This window comes from Penaeus vannamei, chromosome 17 (genome assembly GCF_042767895.1).
Source record: "Penaeus vannamei isolate JL-2024 chromosome 17, ASM4276789v1, whole genome shotgun sequence".
Lineage (NCBI taxonomy): Eukaryota > Metazoa > Arthropoda > Malacostraca > Decapoda > Penaeidae > Penaeus > Penaeus vannamei.
The window spans coordinates 12,386,973-12,393,733 of NC_091565.1; the positions used below are offsets into that span (position 1 = coordinate 12,386,973).

Here is a 6,761-nt window from a genome sequence, read left to right on the forward strand (position 1 = left end):
GATGCAAGTGTTGCGAAACTATTACCACATCTTTTAGTGTCAAATTATTAATTGACAGTCTTTAGACCTGGACAGACAGGGCACTTCCCAGCGAACCCCTTTCCCGGCTCACGCTTGCTCACTCACCCCGCGAAGGGCCGAGTCAAGCTTCACTCTACCCAAGGCTAAGGGGATATTCCCTCAGCCTTAACTATACACATTTATTTGTCGTTTCAGCGGCTGGTGTCCAACACCTTGTCAATGTTTCCCCTCCAAACTATTCAAGAAACCCATTGCTTTCGATATCCGTCTTTTACATATTCATTTCGTTATTTTTGGTAATGAAATTATTGTAAACATTTGGAAATGTAATGGCGTATGAACTAATGTCATATGTTCTTTTCCAAATAACATATCAAAAGTTTACCATTACCTAAATAGCGGATCATACATATATATTGTGATAACAAGTAACATTTCAGTGATCGTTTAAAAGAGGACAGTCGCACAGCTACGTACATCATCAGATAGAGCATTCCAGGGAGTTGGTTCATGGTACAATATACATGATTTGGATTGACCAGACGGCATGAATGAAAGGAATATCTAGCATATTATTGCCTCTTAGGGGATATCTGCCGTTAGTTCTATAATAAAACATGTCATTACTTTGGAAATTAAGGCTTTTAAAAACAGTGTCCACATCAGTAAGTATTCATTTCCTTGATTTTTAAAATTCTGAGATTTAGGAAGGCTTCGTGAGTGTGATAATTTCTTCTAAGACCAAAAATACTACGCGCAATTCTTTTTTGAGTTATATGTAAAGGATTAAGTGACGCAGAGCATGTAGCTCCCCAAATAGTTTGCCCATAAATAAAATGTGGGTACACCAATGTGTAGTATAATTGTTTCAAGGCTCTCTCTCTCTCTCTCTCTCTCTCTCTCTCTCTTTCTCTCTCTCTCTCCCTCTGTCTCTTTCTCTCTTTCTCTCTCTCTCTCTCTGAGGAACAAGGGTAACCCTTGTTCCGAGTCTCCACTAGGGACCTGCGGCCAGCGCTCGAAACCTACAACACACTTGACCAGGGATCTCGGCCCTGACCACACCTCTCCTTGGGGGCGCTCCCCCACCCGCGCCCCGCTCGACGCCCCTCTTGGGCTTCCTTTGCCCACAACTGCATTGTACGAGACAGCCTGCGCCACGCTACCAACCCCCCTATCAATAAACAGCTGAACCAGAATTGTGTCTCCATAAACCCACCAAATCAGGGCAAAACACAAAACCCTGACACTCTCTCTCTCTCTGATAATGTAAACTTTAGATATGCGGACAAGCATGCTATCCTATTAAGTCATAGCGTACAATTTGAACATCAAAACAAATTAGATAACGGAGATAAGCGAATCTCCCATTGTTGAATGTATCGAATGATAAAATACCTAACAAGATAGCTTTCAAAAGTCGGCATATCTTTTTTAATATTGTAGTATTTTTCGGATTAATTTGATTGATTTTTCGGTGTTACTGATTTAGCAATTTTCCAGTGAAGTGAAGGAACGGGGAGAGAGAGATACACAGATAGATAGATACACTATATCAGTGAATGAGTATTTGTAAACAGTATGCAATGTGTTGGTGTGTGAACCTTTCTCTAGCAATGATAGATATCAAGCACTCAGGGAACCTAAGCTATAGATACATGTGTACATTGAGAAAGAAAGAAAAGAAACAAAAAAGAGAAGAAAGAAAGAGATAGAAAGAAAGATGTCGAATTATACTTCTACCGCTCCCTGTGCTTCTGGATTCAACCTCCCCCTGTGGCCTTGCTTTACAGGCGATGCTTCATTCGCTTGCAGATAACAGTGTGGAATGTACTAATTACCGAGAGGGCGTGGCACTCCAGTTAGCCCTCTTCGTGCGACACCTGTGCGCACCTGTCACCTGCGCGTGATTCCCATGGTTTACCCTACGCCCGTTTTCTTTCGCCTTCGTTACGTTTACATTAGTTGTAATTGTTGGCTTTACGGGTCCCGCTTTTAGTTCAGCATTTTAAATTCCGTTTTTATATCTTTATTTAATCTTTAAACCCAGTTATGACCACTGAATTAATTAATCTATATTTTTGATTGAGACGTGACGTTGCATGCTTTTTCTTAATCTTTGCTTCAGTTTTACATCTTTTACTTATTCTGAAGATATGTTTTAAGTTTTATTCTATTTTCATAAATTTTAGAACATCTGGTCCTGATTTGATGGTTTTATAATTTAGTCGAGGGTTTATCACTCCCATGACGTATTCCTTTTTTAGCGTATATTTTATTTTTCTTAATTAATTTCACGTTTGATACAAGGCCTTTTTCATTATTTCAATTACTTTTCATGTTTTATAGAATTTCTCAGGTTATATTTTTTACTGCATTATTTCAATTACTTTTCATGTTTTATATAATTTCTCAGGTTTTATTTCTTACTGCTTCATTAATCGTAATCTTTCTTATTTCTGTCGATAAGATTTTAACATAAATAGTATTGATAACTTAGTTTTATGAATAATTTTATCATCATTGTGTTTTATGTCTTTACCGTATATGTTTAAAAATGTTTCGTCATCCGTGACGTCACGGATCCTGGAGCCTCCAGGACCTGAAACAGAAAACAGTATCAGTTGGAACTTCGTCGTGTCACATGCCCCTCTCCGCAGCAGCAAAGTCCAAGGCTGTACCGGCTCCTTCATGTTACTTGCCTAGGTATTATCACAGCTGGACGCGAGACATATAAGCAGTGTTAAAGGCAAAGAGACGAGAATACATCTGGAAGACAAAATGCCTTTTTTCCGGCGCCAAGAGGTGTAGTACTACAGTTTCCTATGACTCCGCCCCTATTTATTGGGGCGGAGTCATATATAAGCAACTGCACCTGGCTGATGAGCGCGCGGAGCACCTCTGCCCGTTTTAAAACTGGAAGAAAATGGGAAGTTCAAAGTTGATGCTGCACTGTATGGTGCAATATTAGTAACTTTGATGACGTTAATGAGGATATTATTGCACTAAGGACTAGTTTAAAAGTATTTACGCGCGCGCGCGTGTATGTGTGCATATATGTATATTATATAAATACATACAGAAATGTGTAAATACATACATACCTATATGTACACTACACACACACACACATATATATTTAAACATATGTATATACACATGCATATATATATTTATATGATATATATATACATATATATACATATATATGCATTTATGTATGTATATGTATATATATACATATATATGCAGAAATATGATATTAAAAATATACACTACTACCATATATAACAAATAGAGTTTAAGGTTTATATGATTTCGTATTAATAGGGCTGCGGCTAAGAAGAGCGAGGTTCAGGTTTATCTTTCATATGTGTACATTTTTATGCGATATGTCATGTAAAGCTTGTTACTGTTTTTCTTATATCATTTATGCTTTAATCTTGGGCAATATTCAGGCCTCCAAAAGTGTTCCATGACGAATAATATACGAGGAAGTATCTCGTTTTATTTACAGAATGTGTTCGAATGGTTAAAAGAATATTATGAAAATTTATATTTGGTTTTACATAACCATTTTACTTATTATGTATGTATAATTGAATGTGCACACGTAAACTTATTTATCCTTTTGAATGTAGTTGATATCAATCAATAAATAGTGTCATTTTCAAAATATTTAAAGAAGTGTGACCTTCGAAAACATTGTCGATGGACAAATGAAGAAGTATGATGGGAGGCGCTTAGGGCCCGCGCATTTTCAACTGATTTCGATAGTTTTCCGTCGTTTGATTTGTAATTTGAAGATGTTGATAACTAATAACTTGTATTAATTGTTATTTCCTAATGTTACATCAGTAAACCAGTGATTTGTTAATTGATACAATTCAAAAACAAAATCAGATTCGTCAACTCGAGTACAATTCCTATGAATGGGGGTGGAGCCGCACCTGTGGCAATAGCGTAGAAGCATCGGCAGCGTTGCTGTCGCGATCTGCCCGGAGAAGTTTTTTTTTCATTTGCGACACGACACTTTCTAGTATAGTTAGACAGTTTCCTGGCACCGGAAAAAATGTCTAAAGCAACCGAATTTGCACGTTCAGTGATACTCATTGACTTTCATTGAGTTTTTCATTTTTACGCTTTCTTTAATTTTTTTATTACGAAGTTTGGCTCGGGTTTTCGATTTTGTCAATATTTTCACTTTTCATTCCACTCTTTCTCCCGTGTTTGTCCCCCCCCTCCCCTTCAACCCCCGATTCCCCACGGGTCCCCCAAGATTGATGGGGGTAGAAGAAAAAACAAAAAACAATAAATAGGCGCGGCTGTCTTACTTAGAATTACCCTTCCTCCTCTTGGTCCATAGATTGAACCCTGAAATTTAAACGTTGGTGATGTTGTGATGTAATTAAACAATATGCGCAGGTTTTACGGGGCATTGAGATGAATATTAGTACATAGTACATAGGTACACTTTCCAAGCAATTACTTTTTTTTTTTTTACATCAGGGGAAGCTGTCAAGGGCAAAAACACAACAAAAAGCCCGATAACATATCAGCCCCTACAAAGAGGACAGTGAGAGATTTAAAAACAAGGTAGATGGGCTGATTTAGTTCGAAAAATGTCGATACTTCTCTCTTACAGGAGTGTTGGTCACAGGTGACGGACATATAGAAACAGGGAGTTCATTTAGTACTAATTAAGAAAATGGTTACAGAATTACATACCTGTTCCATCAGTGTAAATCAGTTGTTGTTGCAGACCCGCCTCCTGCACCCACGTAGCATACGCGTGTCGCGCCTCCTTTACTGCTGGAGAATTCTGCCGGGGCGTCACGGGACATCTGAGAAATCAGCTCGCCCTCCAGATAAAGCGAACGCGTTACTAAACAAATGTTTTGGAGGAAATATTTCCATGACCTCCTCCCTTATCTCTCTCAAAGTCATCATGGCGTTTGCTTCAAGAAGCATCACAATGAGATCCAAAGTTTCATTGTAGATAACTTTGCGTCTACCTCCTGCGCGAGAGGCTTCAACCCAGTTTTGACGCTGGTACACTCGCACAATGGAGTATGCCGTGGTACGATTAACTCCTAGACCTGCCGCAACAACGAGGAAATCTTGTTCTGCTCTGTAAGCCTCGATAATGCGCTCGCGATCTGTAGCACTCGTTATTCGGTGCCTCCGCGGCATGCTGGTGGAGGTATCTTCAAGGAATGATGTACTCGTTGATAAAATATCAACTCATCGATCAACTGTGTACGGGAGGAGCTGCACACACTCATGTGGTATTTTTTGTCTGTACAGAATCTCGATTCGGTGATTCGTTGCTTCAAAGGTTCGAATTAGAATCGGTTTGCTAATTATGTTGTGATCTATGAAAAGCACAAACAAATTGCTTTTGACATAGTTACAGTGTTTTAAAGATTGTTATTTAGTTTTATAAAATGAAGTATTAGTGAATTGACAGTGGAGAATTAATTGACTGTTGAAAGCAAGTAAAGATTGTCACGTGTTGAACGATTGTTGAAAGGTTTTGGATTATTGTTGTACGCAAAACAAGGATTGTTATTTATCGTATAGATTGTTAATTTGATTCGAAGGTGTTGAAACCAAAATGAAATTATTCAATTACAATTGTAAAAAGTGTACATGTATAGTTCCTGCCTTGGCTACCTCCTCGCTGTGGTCTGCGCTACGCACTACTCTCAGTTAACTGTAGTCGTGACAGTACACAGTGACGTGAGACTGTAAGTCTGTATGAGTGCATGCGTTGTTTTGCATTCCTTTTTATGTCAGATAATTAGTAACAATAATCGAATTCATTGCTACTGTCAGGCTTATTGCACACTGCTCTAGATTTAACGGTCTTAGATAAGACACGATCAATCAGCATCCGAAACCATGTTCTTGGAATCTTGGTCATGACTTTAGCATAATTATGTAATTGTTTTGATTGAAAACCGTCAATATTTGACATTATTTCTATATATTAATTGGGTAATGATAATAAAAGTAATAATTGCAGAAAAAATATTACAAATCTAAAATATTTATTCTCAAATGGTAATGACGATTTCCGAATTCAAGACCAAGAATATAATGGATGCAGGTTTATCATGTCCTCTCCGAAATCGTTTTTCTGGGTCAGTGTGCGGCCGGCCTTGCTAATTCATTATCCATATATTTTTTATTGGTATTTTAGAAGAAAAAGTTTTCAACACATATGTCTAAGAAACTGAAACGAACTTTGAAAGAAGAAAATAGAATCTTCAATGAAGAATGGGAATTACAATATTTTTTTTAGTGAATATTGGAGGCAAAATGTCTTGTTTGCTTTGTGATACCGCAATTGTGACGGTAAAGAAATTCAATGCACAACAGCATTATGCTCTTCATAAAGATAATAAATATGACAAATTAGAGGGTGAGCATAGAAAGATAGCACTGCAGAAACTGAAAGATGGAAAACAGAAGCAAAGACTTTTCCATTCATTGTTAGATCAAGGGAATGGTGCGACAGAAGCCAGCTATAAAGTTGCATATTTGCTTGGAATAAAAGGTAAACCATTCAGTGATGCAGAACTCATAAAGGAATGTATTTTAGAAGTGGTAAGATGTATAGATCCAGATAAAGTCAATAAATATAAGGAGGTACCTCTTTCAAGAAGAATACTGATCGACAGCATGAATTGGCACGTGATGTAAAAGAGCAGCTGAAAAATATTATCCAAAGAGAAAGT

The 6,761-nt window shown here is 37.6% G+C and overlaps 1 pseudogene; it reads right to left on the reverse strand.

The window, feature by feature from the left end:
* Nucleotides 1-2,161: 2,161 nt before the first annotated feature.
* On the reverse strand, nt 2,162-5,300 carry LOC138864618 (uncharacterized; annotated as a pseudogene).
* Between the last annotated feature and the right edge of the window lie 1,461 nt (nt 5,301-6,761).